Source organism: Phalangium opilio, unplaced genomic scaffold (genome assembly GCF_054372755.1).
Source record: "Phalangium opilio isolate 3A_F unplaced genomic scaffold, DU_Popi_V2 ptg000011l_1, whole genome shotgun sequence".
Taxonomy (NCBI): domain Eukaryota; kingdom Metazoa; phylum Arthropoda; class Arachnida; order Opiliones; family Phalangiidae; genus Phalangium; species Phalangium opilio.
The window spans coordinates 7,800,238-7,821,666 of NW_028324147.1; the positions used below are offsets into that span (position 1 = coordinate 7,800,238).

Here is a 21,429-nt window from a genome sequence, read left to right on the forward strand (position 1 = left end):
TTTTTGCCGTAGCCCCGGATATCTACAGGGTGTTACAAAAGGGTGATAGGACCGAAATACAGTATGTTCTATGGGATAATTTTGACTCGGAAATGTAACAACTTCTATGACATTTTGCCCTAAGTGACACCCTGAACAAGTTATGATTGCAGTGTTTTAAAAGTATGACCAACTTAATTTTAGGTAATTTAAAGAAAGTAAGTGTTTTAATTATGATCATATAGTTAAAATTAGCATTGTCTTAAGTTTAATTACTTAAAATTAATTGTGTCATCCGTAAAATACTCCAATCATAACTTGTAAATGGTGTCAGTTAGTGCAAAATGTCATAAAACATTTTCACCTCAAAATCGCTAATAAGTAAAACCAGAAGTAATATAAGAAACCTCCCTACGGGAGGGAAGTATACAAGGCGCCATAGGCATAACGTTAAAACACGCGAGACATCCTCGACCCGCCAAATACCATATTTAGACACTATTGCTCACGGACAAGGTACGGTAGATCTTAGTCCTTTGATATGGTCGTTGGATTTGGGAAAGAGGAAAAAGCGCTTCAAACTAGTGTAGTCTGTTTAGCCGTCTGTCGTAAAAAAATAGAAGATTACTGATTTTGCAAATAAATATTCACATACGGTTATTTCGAAACGAAAATCTAGTTTGTTGTAAAGCCAAGAAGAAGATGAAAATTATGAATACAAGGACAAAATTTCGAGATCGATAATAACACCATTTTAAAATCTATCTATGTATAGTGTTAGTCATATACCTTGGCAAGGTAAGGGTTTAATTCAAATTTTATGCAAAGACCTACGAAAATCCTATAATCGAGTCACTGCCTGTTTATTAATCATTGATTATCATCAAAATCTAAAAATGCTGCGTGAATTATTTCATTGGAAAAGTTTAAAATTACAATGAATCTGTGAAATTGACTTAACTTAAGCAGCCGACGCAATCGCGAGATCAGAGAATGTATTCCTAAGCTCTACGCGGCGCGGCCCTATTTTTTAAACTTTGTTTACGGCCGTATAAGTGCGCGGGGACATTCGCGGTACGAGGATGTATCGGGAAAAATTCGCCTTTGTATACTTTCCTCCCGAAGGGAGGTTTCTTATATTACTTTTGGTAAAACTTATCGTAATTCAGATGAGGGCAATGTGTAATAACATATTGAATTTTAATTATTTGTTTAATTTTTAAATTAATAATTAATACCATGAATTTAATCAAACATATTTTTTTTTATTTACAGAATAATATCTTGAAAGACAAAGTTCTACCAAAGACAGTCGGTGAGTACAATTTTATTATCTAACAGGGTTCTATGCTCTTATAAACGGTGGAATATGCGTTCGCCAATTACTACTCCATTCTTAACAGCGTTCTATGCACTTAAAAATGCTGGAATATGCATTAGCCAATTACTACTCAATTCCTACATTCTCCACGATCTAATTTAAATTATCACTTCAATATGAAACATTGCTGTGTAGTTAAAGTGTAGTTATTGATTTCTTATATCTATGGTAGAAGTCAAACTATTTTTGAGGTGCGGGATAAAAATAGATTTTTACAGTAGAGATATATCAATCGATGGTTTTTTGAAAGTGAAGTGAGAAAGAGGTATTCTTTAACGTTTTTTGTGAGCCTGTGAATGTGCGGGCAACATTGTGTTAAAGTTAATAATAATCTTGCCTCCCACCTCGTCAACTCTCTCTCTCTCTTCCAAGATCTTCCAATCTTTTTCAAGTATTTTTCCCGGGCTCTCCGCATTGTGTTGGTAGCGATCCACAAGCTACTTTCCCGATCACTTCGTTCGTTCGAACGCTTTTTATGGAGAAGCCGCAATGAGTTTTTTCGCTAGAAAGATCCCTTTACTAAGCGATTTTCAACTCTGATTTGGCCCACTACTTCAGAAAGACCGAAAGCTCTTCACATTTCTTTTTCTAGAGCTCGGAACTTTTTACCCACTTTCCTTCGCTGTCGATGTTTGAAGAATTTTGGCTTACAATCATGTTGTGTTTTTTTAAGTTTCTTGTGGGAAAATTTGGTCTAAAAATGATTTTAATTAATTTATTATTGATATTATAAGTACTTAGATATAAATATTCGAAATTCATTTAGTTAGGTCATCTCCGGCGGACACCGGGAAGTCGGCACCTACAGACCATTCCTTTAACTCCAGACAAGAAGTGATATCTAGTTTATTAGGGATGCCTAAGTATTCGCGCGCCATAGTCCCAGCCCCCCTTTCAAAATACAAGGGGGGACGTAAAAGGAGGCCGGGCTATTTCGCCTCTCCTCAGTCGGAAAATACGGAATTTTCGTCATTCGCGCCGCGCTGACGTGAGTTTTAAAGAACCAATGAGGTGCTGGTTGTAATTTAGAGGCGGGGATTAACTCCGGACCTACTATACGTTTGGATTGGATATAAAGCTAGAAATGTGGGGCGAATTTATGACATCTCCCTAATAAACTAGATATCACTTCTTTCTCCAGCTAAGAGAAGCAAACACCATTCATTTGGTTACTAATCGCATATTCAAAGTTAGGCTTTCAACAAGCCTATAACTCGTATATTTTTAGTCCAATTTCTAAAACCTTTCGTTTCACAACTAACCTCCTTTGATAGTTTCTGATCTAAACCACCTTGCATAATGAAATTCTATTTCGCCGTAACTTTATTTAGGCCAAAACTGAAAAAGTGCGCGGTTTTTCTATGGAGGACTGAATAGTGGTGGTAAAAAGGTCTTTGAGAGGCATTTTCCAAATTTTCGGACTGCTATAAAAAGATTTCTATATTTTGAAATGCCCGGATCCGCCCGTTTTTTGTCCCATGCAGCATTTTGTTTTAAAACTTAAGAAGAAGATAGTTGGGTTAGAGCGAGGCAGTTTCCACATTCTCTACCTATCTGCGTGCAACTTATTTTTCTCTTCGGATTTCCTTCTTAGTGAGGGAAACAGGACCGAGAGACGATTTTTTTTCTTCCGCTGTCACTTGGTTGTTCTCGTCTTTTGGCACGCGACTCAACCTTTATCGGGAAATTTTTCTATTTTTTTTTTTTTTTTTATTCTGACTTTCTTGACGATATTCTATTCTTAGCGGCGCCCGGCAACATGTGGCGCGTTACGCCATTTTTCCACTATTCTTCTTTTTTACGAATTAGTATATTTAGCCTTCGACGATAATAGTAACTCTTCCTATTGATGTTAATTTATAACTTAATCGTGTTCGTGTCTTTATGTACAATTATCCGGAAAACGTTTTCCAAAAGTGATCCTGATCAAATTGTGAGTTATCGAATAGCGAATGTTTATCATAACATTAAAAAGAATTGAAGGCCTTTCACAGTGTCCAGTTTTTACCTTCAACTACTTGAGAAAATTACTCCGAACAATTGCTAAGTTATTGAATCCTGATATTCAATTAACATACTTTCACAACACCTAATTTTCAGCTACTTGGTCCCATTACTTTGTGAAAAATTAGGTGACACAACTTGGCCCTAATAGTTTCGTTGTCTCCTAATTGTGTCCAGTTGAATTTCTCCATTTTGAGTCGACCAGTTTATTGCTGTTGTTAGGCCTTCAAGTTATTTTATCAACATTCAGACGGTCAATCAATGTTGAATTAAGATTTCATCAGTTGGGCAACTGGCGTTAGGTTAGGTGAATTAAATTATGATTGGTTTGGCAACTGTTTGATCAATCGACACTTGACAGCACTGAGTGGTTCCGTCAACAACAGCACTTTCGATCACGATCCATTTGGGTATCGATCAGTTCCATAATGATTCAGAGAGAAACGATCGACAACAGAGGAGTAGATAGCAAACCTTTCCCTAGGAATTTTCACTTGTCTTGCAATATTTTCCCCTTTCATTACCGGTTTCCCCCTGACAATTTCAAATATGAATTCCTCTCTTCCCCGGAAATGGTGGTACTGATAATTCATCGAGACTTTTTACAAAATTAATCGACTCTTCATCGTAATGGAATTGAATCAGATCGACAACGATTCTATCAACTGACGTTCCATCAGTAATAGTTATTTTCACGAACACTTGACGATAAAGCGGACACGACGTCGAATAAATACGTAATGTTGTACCCCATTGAAGAAAAAGTAGTCTGTCGTTAATTGAGGTTGAAAAGGAGAATAGTCCCGTTTCGTTTAAATTAAGGCCGCGAGTAGTTTTTGCAGTCAAAAAACCCATCTTATTAAAATATTTAGCTGTTAAAAAGGTTAGGCTTTAAAAGAAGCGTTCAAAAAATTAAGTTAAATAGCCGCGTCCTAGAATTAACGACCTAACCTTATACTGTCAAAGAAGGTAGGGAAAACATTCCTGAAAATTGAGTGGGGTACCCGACAACTTCCCGCCATTTTAACCATGTACCTTGCTTGAATCAGGGAGAAGTTGGTAAGGAGTAGAATTTTACAGACAGACAGACAACCGTAGGAAGGGGGAAACGAGAATTGGGGAAAACTTGGGTTTTCACTTATCACGTGGCAAGCAGAATCACAGAGTTCCCGCACACTCGCACTACGAACTGCCCTCTCGTTAGAATGTTGATAAGTAAAACCGGAGTCCGTTGGTTGTAGTTGCGCAGTCAGTACGAGACGTTTTTAAAAAGAGTGCATTCATGTTGTGTTACAACAGCATCCCACGTGACAAAAAGAACCACCTTTCTCCCACTGTAGAAGTCTAGGCTCGCTAGTTCATCGCACAATAGACCTTTTCGATGTAAAAAAGGTGGTAGGCATCCCTCAGTATTGGGGAATACAAGGGGGTTGATATATTGCCGCCTCTGCGCACTCTCATGATTCAAAAAGACTACAGCGCAGGCGCCATAAAGCGAGATGGAAGGCAAAGTTTTACCCCCTGTGTTTTCCCCTCTTAGCGACATAGAAATGGTCTGAACGGAGACTCCTTTTCTACTGATCCCTGCTTCAATAATATGAATTCGGGAGTATAAACGTAAAGTATCTATTCTAGCCCGGTTCGTTGTTCGAGGGCATTGCAGGGGCCAATAATTTCTTTCAAATCTGTCATATTTTGGAGTCGAAAGCCGAGGACGTTCATTCGGACGGCCTCGAACGTAAAATTTGAAATTATTTGACGGTTTGTTAAATCTGGTAGCTTCTTTTCGATAAATTTTTTTAATTTTTTTTCTCTTTTGAGTATTTTCTCCCCGGCATGGGACGGTCCCAGCACGTCATTCTTTTGAGAAAAATTCTGGGTTTCTTCTTTAACAAAACCGTACACCCCTTGTGTAGTTGGTACGCAAGAACTACTGAGTTTAAACTTTTTATATCATATTGGCTTGGCCATCCACGTCTGGATTTTCCAAAACAACTCTTTCCTCGATTAAGAAAATATGATCAGAAGGATATGATGTATTACCCGTCGAGAGAAGTCTTCCGCCAATCAAGATCTATAGGAAAAATTACTAAATTGTATTGAGATTATGCAGGGTTTTTAATTTAAAGATTCTACGACACTCTAGTGCTTTAAAGGAACTTTAGGTATAAAAGTGTTGACGCGAAATTGCAGTGAATCGTTTGGGACTAACCCTTTCGCAACTAATAAAACGGGAGCCAGAATATAAATTATAATATTTTAATTTTGAAATTTCGCTTTAATTTTCATAACGCTCTTTGTGAATGCATTAATAGTCTTTAAGCGGTGCTTTAAATTTTTAATTCCGAAAGCTTTAACATTTTTTTAAAGAAGACGTGATTAGAAAATATGGTGGTTAGGAAGAACGGACTTATACCAATTAAACTATAGGGTGTTTCTGAAAAGTCTGTTAAAAATTAACGGGGACGTTCTTAGGGAGATTTCAAGAGTTCTACGTTTCATGAACAGTTTACGAAATCTTTTTGAAAATATAAGCAATATTGCTTAACGGGATGCATTACGTCATAACTAAGTCAACCCATCAGTAAGGTATATGAACTGTCTGATACGAAATTTTAATAAGTACTATTTGAAACCCTCCTATATCATTAAAAATCTATAAATAATATAGTGACACCCTTCTTCGATAATACATTTCTGATAATATTTATCGAGTTATTATATAATTATATGACGTCAGTGCTTCGGGGGAATTTTTTATTATTAAATTTCTTTAAAAAAATTCTTTTAAATTTATTTAAATCCTGAAAATAATTGTCAAACTCGTAGAAACCGTCAATATTTTTTGAAAAGTGTTCATTATCGTAAAGGTACAGACGTTCATGGTTTCTTCTAATTATAACCCTGCGTAGATACGTCTAAACATAAGTAACATGATAAAAATGAGTTTGACAATTCCCGTTGCCGTAACATTGAATTCCTTAACATTGCTAATTCCTGAAAACAATGAGCACGTATGAAAAGGAGTATCGGACAGGCCAAATTCTCCGTCAGCCCCATTTTTCAAAACCGGTTCCGAACTGTGGCTCGGTATCAGAACTCCGCACATGCACAATCGGCGCAACAGAGATAAAAATATCAGAGAAGTTTGTTCCTAACGGATCACATGCCGTTTGGGTACTCGTCTGTGCGCCGAGATAGGTGCGCATGAGATAGATATATGGCCGTGCCGTTATAGTTACCTTTCCTCTTCCCTATTTGACTATCTTTCTCACCAGGTATCGCTTATACCAGAATTTCATCACTTCTCAACATTGAAGGGGAAACAATTTTCACCCCCATTTGTATTGAAAAGGGGAGCTTTCTTAAAATTTTTCACCCCCAACGATGGACACAATAAAATGTGTATAGTAACTCCCTTATAATAAACGCCTGCTTCCACGAATAATTTGACAATAACAAGTTAGTTGATGGAAATCATGCTTCATGAAAGTATCATACTAATTTTTGTTATGTTACTAATGGTCTAAGTTGTGAACTAGAGAATGTACACACTTTTTTCTTTAATTTCAAATCAAGAGTTTTTGTCGGAACCTTTCTATCTATGCAGTCAGTATATGAACCACATTTCTTCAAAAGTTAGTTTTGAAATCAAATTATTTCGGAGGTGGTTTCAAACCCATATTTTTGGCGTTATCTAACTCCGTAATATATTCTGCTGGACCCCCAAATTAAAACTCGAGTTGGGCCAAAATCGTGGTTGCGTTATATATTGGTTCGTGGACCTAACTTCCTTTTTTTATTCACGATAATAATTCTTTAAAATGTAAAGAAATATTTTTGGTATAGCTCGGTCGCATTAAAATTCGATTTTCAAGGTAATAGCTTCTTATATACCCCGTTTTCTCATTATTATTATAATACCGAATTGTTTTTTTTTTTTTTTTTTTGGAAAACGCACTTGCATGAGGGAAGTGAATTTTCAAGAAAGTATCAAATATCTAGTTCTGTCTGAATTCGTAGTATCTAATACAATTCCTTCATTTAATAATTAAATATAAAAATTTGTCTTTTTCGAAATTAATTTTCTGTTATTTTACTTTTTCTAAACTAATTTTCTGATATTTTGCTTTTTCTAAATTAATTTTCTGTTATTTTGCTTTTTCTAAATTAATTTTCAGTTATTTTGCTTTTTCTAAATTAATTTTCTGTTATTTTGCTTTTTCTAAATTTCTCAAATTCAATTTACTGGTTCGCTACATGATAATGAAGGATGTTATTGGTTTTGGGTTTAAATACACCACCATCTTTCAAAATGGCGACCAGAATAGCAACCAAAATGTCCCGAGATGCTGGGTCCCTTCGCTGCTGGGTTTAAGATAATGTTTAAAATGCTCTTAACAAATCTTATTGTTCAAAGATCTTCAACCTGAACTATATCCAAAATTTTCAACTTGGGCTTGGCTTGGAAACATAATTTCAGTTAAATTAACTTTTGGATGAACTTGTAGAAAAAAACGCTCACTAGGAGCATGGAGAAAATTACATAGTTGAGGTCCCGGTGCTGTCAAGAATATCACTACTTGTCCTTTTCTATATACACGCTTCTTATTTCTTAAATAATTTTTTTTTATTCTTTTAAAACTCCATTTTATTTTTCTGTTCAGAATCCCCCATTTCGAATCTTGCTTCTTATATTGTCGCCCGAGGGCGCTAACGTACCAGTTTTTGTAAAATCTCTAAACACTGGTTTTAATGCCAAATCACCAATATTCTCTTTTTTATTCGTCAGACTAACAAAAAAATTTTTTATTTTAAAAAATGGCCAGAATTTTAATCTATTTTATTTTATATTTTTTTTCCAAGAAGGTTCCGGGTTGAGATGTTTTTAAAGTATTCCCTTCTGTGGGAGAAGAAAGGGCCCCGTATTGTTATTGCGTAATCTTGCCGGTGGGGACATTGTTGCTCTTTGGAATTTATTATTTTCATTTTAGGTTTCGCACCCCAGATTAGCCGGAAAGTGAAACTTATTAAATTGTACCTTAAGATGTAGAAGTTGTGCGTGTACTGTGTAGTAGGCCCACTTGTTTACAAGCAATGCAAAAAGAACAGTCTATAAAGTAGAGATGCTTATGTTCCCATTCATTTAAGAGGGCAAGCCAGTGAGAGCTTTAGTGATGGACAGGCAGGGTCAAAGGTTACACGCTCCAAGTCGAATGAAATTTAGCGCGGGATTTGATAAAAATTGCGGGCAAAGTGACAATTTTGGCGCGAGATGTAAAACGTGCCATTTAAATTTTATGGCGCCATCCAATTGATCGTAGGTGCTAATTACAAATTATATATAAAATTTTAAACTAATTGAATTTTATAATCATCCCGAGATATTTCCAACGTAGATTGGTTTCATAATAGAGCTATCTCAGTTGTGACGTCAGTGCCTAGGTAAAACGTCACGAGCCTAGCTTTTTCAATGTGCGGCCATGTTTGGTACCGCTTTGGTTATGGCCGGACAAATAGTATGGGTGACGTCACACAAAATCTATTAGTAGAAGAATCGATAAACAAATCACTCCATTTTCCTTTTCAACCTCCCTTTAAGGTTACTTTAGGTTCAAAAATTTTCATTATGGTATTAATCTTAATTAAAACTATTCAATATTATTTATTTACGTGCTTTTTCTTCGAGACACATTTGGTGTCGAAGCAAATTATTCTTTAACTGATTTTAAAGTCACTCGTATTAAATGTAAACATAGAGCCTAAGGCGATGAGCTGAAAAAAAATCTGTAAGAAGACCGGTGAATCCAATTTATACCTTTGAATGTTTTTAGAAATACGCGTGGGTTAATAAAATCAAGTCCGGATGGAGTCGCTTTAATCAAATCTTGCCAAATTAAGAAAAAGGTAGTAGCTTTTGAAAACGTGTCCAACTTCAATTTAATTTCAGTCATTGGTATCTTTAAAAACCTGAAATATTATTTAATATCTTTATTTTTTTTTATACCGTAAGAAATATATTTTGGTTTATCTTGTGAGTGTGGCCGCGAAATAATCGCTAAAAAACGTGTTTTTTATTTTATTTTACGATAAAAACATGAAAGGCACAAAATCGGCGGAAAATCCCAGAATCACGAAAACTTCTTTAAATTTCAAGTGGGAGCTGATAAGAATTCAATTCCTCTTTTAGGTAAGCTTACCTACGTTACATTTCTCAGAATTAGTTTAATCGTAAGTTTATAAGATATGTTCCGTAAGTCTGACACTACCTATACTTCGTAATGCTAGACATTTACTCAAAGCAAAAGTATATAGATATAAAACCAAAAAGTACACTTCGTTGAAACTTGGTAGCGCCGAGTAATATGAGAAGTCCTCCTTCATCCCAGAATTGTGTCAACCCCCCTATGCGTATGTTCCCGACAATGGCACAGGGAACAAGCCGTGATTAGGCTAGCTCTTGTACCAAAAAATAACCTTTGAATCGCCAGCATCATGTACTACTTTCGTTAAACTTAAGACGTCAAGAAGCTGTTCCCTGATTGGTTAATTCTTGTAGGGGGTTGAGAGGTGGGTAGTTTGCTTCTCATTTTACATGTCGTCTACAGTCAAAGGCAGGGAATTGTTAATGAAGTGTACTTTTTGGATTTTATATCTATATACTTTTGCTGAGAGCTATTTCGAGAACAACAAGCGAGAATTTACCACACTCGGTTAATTTTGCAGTCCATCTTCCTATTTAGTCTGCATTACTAAGCCTTTGACAGCGCCTCACCAGGTGTCGCTTTACCTCGAATCTATGACATACGCCACTTCATGACCAGCTCCAGTTTGTAACCAGTGACAAACTTATGGAAAATATCTTATGAACTTACGATTTGATAAATAAGAATTTTTTTACGTTTTTATCAAGAAAAAAGGAATTACAAAAAAAAAAAGATTTCTAGTAACATTAGGCGTGGTATCCGTAAATTTTATTGAGGATCAGAAATTAAAACTTTGGGGAGTAAAACTGAATTAATTTTTCCGTTAATATTGAAATATTTTTCCCATAAAATTGTAATTTTTGGAATGACATTAATTTTTTTTTATTATGGATTCTTCGTATACCTCGCCCAAGTTGATTCCTAATTTTTTTATTGAAAGTTTGTCGCCGCAAACTCTCGAACAGGATTCCGATCACGAAATGTTTCTAACACTGAATTATATTTCGACGACAATTTTATAAATCGCTCAATTAAATTTAATGAAAGAAAGAAAAAAACTGGTATTTTCCCCGATATTCGATTAAATCCGTGAAATTAGCAACCCCTTTGGAATAAAAATTAAATCCATTGATACTGTACAGGGTGTTCCATAAAGGGTGGTAGAATCTTTGTAAAGTGGGATGGTTCTTGGGGAAATGAATTTTGAGTCGAAAATGTAACTTTGTAATAAGGGCCACAAGTAGGAATGGAGAACAGAGTAATGTGAGCGCGCGTCAAAGTCCCGGACCCCCTTCCACGGGATGGAGTGTGGCAAATTATTTATTTTGCTACACATTAGTATTCCTTTTTATAAATACTTTTTTTGTTTTGTTTTTTTTTTCTCTCAATTTTAACCAATTTTACATATAGGCTAGTCCATTTACCTCCGAGGTTCGTTCGGTTCTAAGAAGTGGGGTGTGTAGCAAAATAAATAATTTGCCACAATTAATTTTAAGTCAATCAATAATGATTTTAAATAATAGTTCAGTTTACTACACAAAATAAATAATTTGCCACAATTAATTTTAAGTCAATCAATAATGATTTTAAATAATAGTTCAGTTTATCACTCCACACTCTGTATTTGTAAATACGACCAAAGAAATAGTAATTGGCTAGCGTAGCCTTTCCCTTTCAATTTTATCAATATTCTTTTATACCCAAAAAATTGCCACACCTTGAAGTCGTGAACCTTCTCAAAGCATGTTAATCTTGTAGGGGTTATTTGTTAGTGCATGCCCTCTATAAATACAATACGGTGCCAGTAGCGCGCGATGCCAGTAAAAGATAAAATTAGGCACGGTATCCTTTGGACACCTGCATGGAAAGAAAGAGTTTAACAAACACGGGCATAGAAAGAAAGAGTTTAACACGTGCATAGAAAGCAAGAGTTTAAAACCCTTTTGAATATTCTCAAGTCCACGAGTGCGGGTCGTGACCTGGAAAAACCAACTAGAAGAGAGGTACGATTCTCTTAGCAACCAGGCTTAGTGAAGGTGTTGACACACGTGCATAGAAAGAAAGAGTTTAAAACTCTTTTGAATATAGTCAAGTTCACGAGTGCGGGTCGTGACCTGTAAAAACCTAGAAGAGAGGTACGATTCTCTTAGCAACCAGGCGTAGTGAAAGTGTTGACCTACGTCACCACGCGATACTTTCGGGAGCTGGATTACGATTGGATGGGACCATCCGGAGGCCCCAGAAGACCGACTCCAACGCCCTTCAAGAAGACGGCTTAAAAAGCCAGAAACGGAGAGTAGCGATTATTATTCTTCCTGATTCGGACTTGTAATCAAGTCACTCAAGAACTCGCTCCTGCCGGACACCACTGCTTGCCCATGCAGAGCCCCTGATGGAAACCCTGGAATCATAGCGCTGGCCGCAGAACTTCTGGATTCCTTCTGGCTCTTGACCGGCTAAACTTGGAACCTTTCCCGGCGATAAGCAACCATGAACGTCGACCCTTCGCCTGGCACCGTCAACTAATAGGACGCAATTATCCTGGCGCAAACCGCACTCACCACCTCAACATCAACTTGAAGAACCCAGTGATGAGTACTCTTTTCGAACTATCGCGAACTATCGCAAGAAACGACATAAAGTCGGCCGACAAACTTTATTAGAACATTAATAGTTTAATTTAGGTAGCTTAGTTATAAATACAAAATACAAAAAACTGGCATCGTTTTAGTTTTGCATGCTATAGAATATTTTGGGGGTTGTTCCGCGTAAAGTTATCAGTGTCGCGTAATAGTATTAATCATGTCGCGGATATTTAATTATGTTAATTTATGCTTAAAGATGAACCATAACCTGTTATTAATTAGTCAAAGTTAAAGCCTCAAATGTTAATTATCGAGAAATAAACAACTCTTGAGGTGTGGCAAATCAGTTTCCAAAATACTTATTCAACTAGGGTTAATTTATAACCAAAACTTAATAGTAGTAGAAAATGATAGCGGATTATAGCGACAGCACAATAATTCCGTTACAGGAGGGGTATGAAAGAAGAGGCGGGTCATAGCGACAGAGGTAAAAAGGAATTACGTATTTTTCGCCGTCCCCGTCAGCAACGTCATCAAAACGTAGTTTAAATGAGCCAGTAAGATAATTTAAACTTTTCGTTACGTGTTGGAGGGAGGGGCTCTATACTTGGCTATGGGTCGGACTGAAGTAAGTACAAACCGTTCTCCATTCCTCCTTCTAAAATTAAATCTATCCCTGATATAGCTTAGTACAAAATGTCACAAAAATTTCATTTTCGACTCGATATCACTCATAAAACCCTCTATACTTCGGTCGCACCCTCCCTTTTTGCATCACCCTGTATAATAACTTACAGTACAAAAAAAATTAATTCACTATTGGTTCTCAATCGCTAGATTAGTAAGAAAATCTTTTTAATCGAAGAATTAAATATTTTTTTTTATTAGAAATAAATTTTTTCTTTCCGAATTAAAGTTTCACACGTTCCAATTTTCTTGAACGTGTCTGGTGCTAGAATAATTTTATCGGCGAGATTTGAGCTCGTCCTCTTTAAGATTAAACACTCGAAAGGGAGGGGGTGACACCTTTAATTTAGCGAGATGCGTTTAAGCCCCGCACGCTCCCTCGTAGAATGGCTGGCTCTTTAGCTCCGTGTGCTTGTTGCAACAATGGAACCCTTTTTACAAAATGTTCAAAGACTAAAGCGTGTTGATGGTTCGCCCACGCTGAAAGGTGCCAATCTTAGAGAAATCGCTCTCGCAGTGTTTTTAAAATAACCGCCTTCGTTACTTTCTGGCAAAATACTGCGTAAAAACCCCGAAATATACCCGACAAACCCTCGAAAAGTCTTAAGAAGTCAAGAGAATGTTTTGAGATATTTGGGAGGAACAATTTGTTTTTATTTTTCAAATATAGGATAGTGTAAACACGCTGTCTAGTTGGTCCTGTTTGTAGGACAATTACTTTTTTAATGGCGTTAATTAAAATAAGTACCGACACTTCATGGAATTATAGTTTATTTAAAACTACAAGTTCTTGAAAGTTTAATTTAAAAATTGAGTTGAACAAGAACCATGGTCCGAAAGATCGCGCGAAATTGATTGGAACTCGTTTTTAAATGAACTATAATTCCATGAAGTAGCAGTAGCCTATACTTACTTTATTTTAGAAAACATCAGTTAATATCAACCGTGGAACTAATTTTAATATTTATTAAATTCATCTAATGGTATTGCTTAACTTGAAGCAGATAACGTTTAATTTTTATTTTAGAGCCTATACTGTATTTGAAATATTCATTATTTTATATGCTATTCAATTTTCCTTAAGTTGAAGTTTATACAATCGTTTACACATCTTGAAGCGTTTTAATCAAACGGGAAATTATTATAATATTGTCCATTAATTTAATTACCATTAATATTGTAATGTATTAATTTATAGTACACTTAAGAAAGAACAATAGGGTACCTTTATTATAAATAAATAAATAGAAATAGAACCATGCAGCGAAACGCCGCCAATTAGGAACGGATCTCCATGATTTAAAAAATAACTTGGAAACTAAAGGTTTTTTCCAAGAATATACTGGAATTACGTTTTTCTTAAGTTCTTAACTACCCATCGCATTAGCGTAAAGAGGTTATCCGACTAACAATCTCCACTTTCTTCAAAAAAAAAAAAAAGAAAAGAAAGTTCTTATAGTCCCTTAGAACCTTGCATCAAGATCCACACATTTGAGTCAACTGTTTTTCAAAGTCGTAATATAATTCATCAGAGAAATAGGAAATAATGAAGCTAATTACTTAAGAAGGGTACTTTTACTACATTCCAATGTTCTAAGACAAAGTGCGCGGCGCACAGTGTCATTTGAGGTGTAAATAATTAGGTGACATCCACCTGTACATTGCACGGCTGTATCAAGAAACTATGAAGGGAAAAAAATGCCTTGTTTCTTTGCCAAAAGATTTTGCGGTGGAAAACAGGCGAAAGACGCTCGCTTTCTCCGAAATGTCTGTAAAACAAAAATACAACGAAGAAAATAAAATGTCAAAAGAAAAACTACGACGGAATCCACCTTGCGAGGACTTTTATTAGAGCGGCAAAGAGTGAGAGAGAGAGAGAGAGATGGAGAGACGGTAGAAGACGGCAATCGGATGCGGAACAAGTGACAGACGAAAGAGAGAATAGCTTCTTCATCCCTCTCCTCTTCCATGGCCGGAAAAGAACGCCAAGAGCGAAGGCACCGAGGGGTCGGTCATTCATGAAATCCCGTACGCTACCCGTGAAATCCAACTTAAGAAATCCAAAATTAATGCTGATTTCTAAATCAAATAAAAAATCCGAAATCAGCAACGAAATCACAAAATCAGTAAAGAAATCAAAAAATCAGTAAAATAAATCACAAAATCAACAAAAAATCACGAAATCAGAAGCGAAATCTCAAAATCAGAAACAAAATCAGTAAAGGAATCGTGAAATCCATTACAAAATTCACAAAATCCAAAATCCAAAGAAATCACAAAATCCGACGAAATCACGGGGAAAATCTCAAAATCCGAGGAAATCACACTATAAACCTCAAAATCCAACGAAATCAAGGGAAATATCGCAAAATCCGTCGAAATCACGGTAAAAATAGCAAATTCCGACGGAATGAATCTCAAAATTCAATGAAATCCATTGGATTTTGTCGAATTCTGAAATCAAACAAAATCCGACGAAATTAAACGAAATCCGATGAAATCAAATGAAATCCGACGAAATTAAACGAAATCCGATGAAATCAAATGAAATCCGATGAAATCAAACGAAATCCGATGAAATCAAACGAAATCCGATGAAATCAAACGAAATCCGATGAAATGAAACGAAATCCGACGAAATGAAACGAAATCCGATGAAATCAAACGAAATCCGATGAAATCAAATTGGATTTCGAAATCCCGTACACTTTTCCCAAAACGTCCGACCCCTCGGAAGGCACCCAGACAGAGTTCTGAGAGAGAGAGAGATTTTCAACCTGTCGCTCCAGCTCGACTGCCGGAGCGGATGCGGGAAGAAGACGGAGATACTTGGTCCATCCAATAAAGATGAATGGAGTGAAGACAGAACTGGATGTGTTATACAACACGATGTCAATCAATCTTAAGCTCTGTTCGTCGTGAAAAGATGGACGACGGTATTATAAGAGTAGAAATAACAGTGGCAACTGTCGCCCCACTCTCCGCTGATACTTAGGAGTCAATTAAAAGGTCCGAAATTGAGTGACTCTCGCCGCGTTCTCGCGCGCTCTCATTCAGCACGCGCAACCAGATAGATAGATTATTATTAAGAGGGAATTAAGAGATACCAACTGTACGTACGTTCATTCCGAATTAGTCACTCAAGACTCGTGCACGACGAACTCAATCTGAAATCCCTTTGTTTGTGTGTGTGCACGGTGGTAGACCCACTTTCGTTCTATAGGGAGAGGCAATTGACTTTGATTGCTGACACTGCATGCACTAAACCAACTTATTAATTATATGCGGTGGTGGATATTTCCAGTGTTAGTTAATATGAATCAATATACAGGTGTAATTTCGTGTCTGGTTCTTACTTAGAGGTAAGGCACCTTGCAAAGGTTAACGGCAAAGTTAGGAAGTAAATTTGAAATGCAAAAGTCCAGGGGTTGTACTGTTGAAAACTAGTAGTGAATTTATGCAACCGGCGTTTATTACTTTTCGTGCCGCCATTTTAAAAGATGGCGGCAAGTCTAAACCCAAAACCGAGCCCAAAACTCTTATCATAAAGCACGTTTATAGGATATAGGGAACCAGCGTACTAAATATTAAAGAAATCGGTTGAAATGCAAGGACGTTATGCCATAAAAAAAGGTTTATTTACGTTTCTGTCCGCCATTTTCCAAGATGGCGGCGATTGGAAAAATCTTTCTTATTGGGTGCCTACTACTTACGAGTAACGTCCCTGCAAAATTTCAGCATTCTAGGTTAAGATGTTTAGGCTGGGCGTTGATTATTATCAGTCAGTCAGACCTGTTTAAGCCTTGAACAGTTTGAACAGTTTTATGGTCTTATTTTTGCCTGGTCCTTAGCGTTATTTTGCTATATACGTCAGCGTAATGCTTTATGGAGACTGACTGTGATAAACCTATGATAACTTTAGCTTTTTTTAATTTATGCAAGCACGAATTTCAAGTTTTAAGTACCTATATTTGTTCATATTCGACGATACTCGTACGTGGCTTTATGATGGAATTTTATAGTCGTTATTCTAATCAATATGGAAGTAAATGAATAAAGGGGCTTTGGGCATATCGTTGTAGTAAAATTGATTTAAAAAAAAGAAATCAAATTAAAACCATACGCCGGTGTAGTACATCCGGTTATTTAATAAATCCGGTCACGGAAAAAATGCTTTGATATAGATGTAGACGTAAAAGAGAAAAGAAAGTGAAGCCGGCGATAATTTTCGGTTCTACTCTTGATTCGTGCCACTCGATTTCTCGGATAAAAAAAATACGAGGCATATGATAAAGGTTGAAAAGTAAAAAAGTTAAAAAAAATTTCATTGATTCGAAAGTGTAAAAGCTGGATTCTCACTCGACGGAAACTCGACGGCAAAATTTTGGATTCCGTTCCGTCGGACGGGATCTGTGTTCGTTGAACGCAGCATTTTCCTCATTATTGTTCCACCAATGAAATTGGTTACAAAAATTGCTTGAAAACGTTCTTCTTGTATCTCCTTCAATGTCTTTCACCCAAAACTCTGTGTAATGATTTCTGCGAATTTTTTAATGAATTCCATGAAATTTCCAATGATTTATGTGAAATTTCCAATGATTTATGTGAAATTTCCAATGATTTATGTGAAATTTGCAATGATTTATGTGAAATTTGCAATGATTTATGTGAAATTTGCAATGATTTATGTGAAATTTGCAATGATTTATGTGAAATTTGCAATGATTTATGTGAAATTTGCAATGATTTATGTGAAATTTGCAATGATTTATGTGAAATTTGCAATGATTTATGTGAAATTTCCAATGATTTATGTGAAATTTCCAATGATTTATGTGAAATTTCCAATGATTTATGTGAAATTTCCAATGATTTATGTGAAATTTCCAATGATTTATGTGAAATTTGAAATGAATTCTGTAAAATTTCTAATGATCTTGATATACTAAATCATAATCCATCCTTGATTTATGTGTACAAAAGCGTCCAGCTGTTTTCGCATCCCCTAATGAAGGATAGTTTACAAAATTTTGTTTACACAGAGACACGAAACATTAAAATAAATAAACAAGACACTCATTCAATACAAAATTAATTTTATGGAATCAACTAACCATCGTCAAACTTAACCAAATTAAAACTCGACATAGGTATATCTAATAAGCAACAAAAACTTTAAACAATATATCTAATAAGCAACAAAAACTTTAAACAAGACTAATATTTATTTAAATGAGTTCGTTATATATCTTAACGCATATATAAAAGTACGTCATTTACAATTCTTCTTCGCTTCGTTGGCTCCTTAATTAATCCTTGGGATATAGGTATTTATTCCCTATTAATTAAAATTGTTATTATCATTACGTTGTGCGCCTTGAGCTTGCGCAAAATGTGGGCGTAACTTCAATCCATCACTTTTGGTTAAAATCTCGGACGCGTACCAATGGAAATATGTCTCTCTCTTTAAAACTTATTATACCTTTTTAAAGAAAGACAAGATGAAAAAAAAAAATTAGAAACTGCTCAAAAAAAGTGAAACTAAAAATTAGAAGAGAGTAGCGTGTGGCAGCCAGCCTTTCCTTAAAATATCGAGCTTGATGCTAAATTAGCGCATCTTCCTTCACTACACTTCCACTAACACCCCCTCATTTCGATAGCAGGAGGGGGGGGGGGAATTGCCTATATCGTCTAATACTGGAAGCATTTTTTTCTTAGTTCTTTTCTTCTTAGAGCATGCAGCATCTCTCTCTCTCATCTTTTCCCATCCTTTTTCTTTCGATCTGGCGCTCTTCGTCTTCCCACCCTAAATGGGGGAACAACCCCCCTCCCCCCGACTTAAGAACAAGATGGTTGAAATGCTATTTTTATAAGATTGGGGGTCTGATTTTTACGAGTCGAACATGCACTTGAGTGGTAATTTGATTTATTTGATCTTGAGATTTGAAATTTATTGTAATTTTCAAAAACGCTAGGTTAGTTTTCCGGGTAAGTAACGATATCTAGTTTACTAGGGAGAAAGTATAAATTCGCTATATTTCTAGCTTTATCTCTAGTCCAAACGTATAGTAGGTCCGGAGTTAATCCCCGCCTCTAAATTACAACCAGCATCTCATTGGTTCTTGAAAACTTACGTCAACGCAACTTGAATGACGAAAATTACGTATTTTCCGACTGAGTCTCCGCATGTATTTTGAAAGGGGGACTGTGACTTTGGCGCGCATCTTATAACATCTCCCTAGTAAACTAGATATCGCTTCTTGGTTTTACACAAAAACGTTTTGACTCCGAGCTCCAAAATTTGGAATTTGTTTGGTAATTTACATTTACGGTAAATTGTGAAACCTAATGTATAATTAAAACAAAACTATGATTGATTTCTTTGCTACTAATACCCTAATTTTGTGGTATTTTCTTTCCTATATTAATGACGCAAATAATCGCGTCTAAATGTCAGGATAAGGCTAGATAACATACGGATCGACATTCTGATAACTTAAGCACCCCTATATCCTCCTAGACTTAAGTTCGACATAGGCATCGCAATGGCAGGCTTCAAAAAATATTCAATGAACCCCATATGACTGACAACTTAAACCAGCCATAAGGTATCATTGTAAAAACCCCGACGCATCTTGGATAGATAAGGGGTTTGTAAGAATCTTTGGGGGTTAGATTGGGAAGGGGGAAGAGGGGGGCTATAAGGTTGGTGGGGGTGGTAGGTGAGGGTAGATCTTTTTGGCAATTAGCGGGCTCTGGCGGCGAGCGTCCTCATTTACCAACTTTCTCTCTTAATTACCGTTTTTTTGTTTACTTTTTTCCCCTTCTTCTTTCCCCCATCTCTTTTCCCTGAACTTTTTCCGACTTCTTTTCCCTCGATTTTTCTCAATTTCCAAGACTAAAGTTTCTGGCAGCGATTATAATTAGTCCGAGCATTAAGTTTTTTTCTCTTTCCCCATCCCTCTTTTTCCTGGGCATCCTCAGAACCCCCCCCCCATTCCCCTCAAACACCCCTGCTCGTCTCATAACTAGATTAGATGGTTGGGAATTAGATCTTAATAACTGTATAATCTCTTAGCATCTTGTTGTGTGAATGAATTTAATCAAAATTATATCGGCATCGAAATTAGCGATTTTTTTTTTTTTTTGCAAAATCCATGCATGAAGAACATGACGAATGTAATTTTAAGTGATCGTAAGTTTGTTTTAAAATAAGTAATATCAAGAATGCATACAGCTATTAGGAATTATTGTGGACCCATATCTCCCGTGTTAGTTTCTATGCAGGTTTTATGGGCGGGGGAAATCTGGATTTGATTTATTTAAGAAAAGCGCGTAAATGACAGGCGTAACTTGGCGACGTAGTTAAACGGGATTCGCTGTCTCCGCAACGTTATCAGAACGTAGATTGAAAGGAAGAAACGCTGGGCGCATACCCTGTGCAATTCCATTCCTGTTAAGCAAGCAATTAAGACTCGCTTTCTGCGAGCAATTTACTTTAATTTAAGCTAATAGTTAATTACCCATGCCAATTTGAGAATTATTAGTTATAGATTCTATGACTTTTAGCAGTAATGGAAGATTTAAGTCCCCAGGAAAATTTTGGCTTAACTCTTTCATTTAAGAAAGTCAAAGTAAAGGATAAATACCCGTTCTTAATTCACTATTTTTTAATTATTCATATTTTAAACTAGTGCAAAAGGCACCCAGCGTCATATTTTATTAGATTTCGGGCCGCCATTTTTAAATATGATGGAAAATAGAAGCCCAAAAGCCTTAAGGCCCGTCTATAGGATATAGGGAACCAGCAATTTTTTGCGCATATACAGACCTTGGGGAACCAGTATACTAAATATTAGTTAAATCAGTCGAAACGCTTAATCAACGTCATTCCATAAAGAATTTTTTTAATTTTCAGGCCGCCATTTTGAAAGATGGCGGCAAATTAAAACCCAAAATACATAGGACCCCTCTATAGGACATAGGAAACCTGTTGAACTACAAGCTCGTTATTCCATTAAGAAGGTTTTTTACATTTCTGGCCGCCATATTTCAAGATGGCGGAGGATTGGAAAAATCTTTCGTAGTAGGTGCATACTACTTAAGAGTTATGGCCCTGCAAAATTTCAGCCTTCTAGGTAAAACGGTTCGAGGTGGGCGTTGATTATCAGTCTGGATTTTGACTAGTATAAATATAAATAAATAAATATATTCTTGAATGTATTCCACGATTTCATGCACCCTTTAGAAAGGTTAAGGTGTACCGTTCATCTTTGCCACCTCGTCTATTAAAAACCTGAGTGTCGGGGGTTGGGGTGGTGGGGTAGTGTATGGGCCTCTACCTAAATTAGGGGTATATAGATGGCTCCCCTTGCAAAAAGTAGTAGGAGGCGAAAAAATCTCATAATTTTATATTTAAAGAGAAGCTAGAAGCTTAGAAGGCAAGACAGGGGTGAGTTACCCCGATTTTTTTTTCTTGCCCCCAATTCAAAGGGGGGAAAGGGTAGAGGGAGGTAGCTCTTTACCCCATGCTTGTAGATTTTTAATTAGGCTATGTAATTATATACGCTTCTTAGATTAGATCTGT

At 36.2% G+C, this 21,429-nt stretch overlaps 1 protein-coding gene across 2 annotated transcripts in view; it reads left to right on the forward strand.

Annotated features, from left to right (window-relative positions):
* Positions 1-21,429, forward strand: part of LOC149710188 (uncharacterized) — a 321,109-nt gene that overhangs the window by 117,810 nt on the left and 181,870 nt on the right. For both annotated transcript variants that reach the window (XM_089859972.1, XM_089859953.1), the window contains exon 3: positions 1,255-1,294. The gene's annotated coding sequence lies outside the window, so the exon portion shown is untranslated. The remainder of the gene's footprint in view (positions 1-1,254; positions 1,295-21,429) is intronic.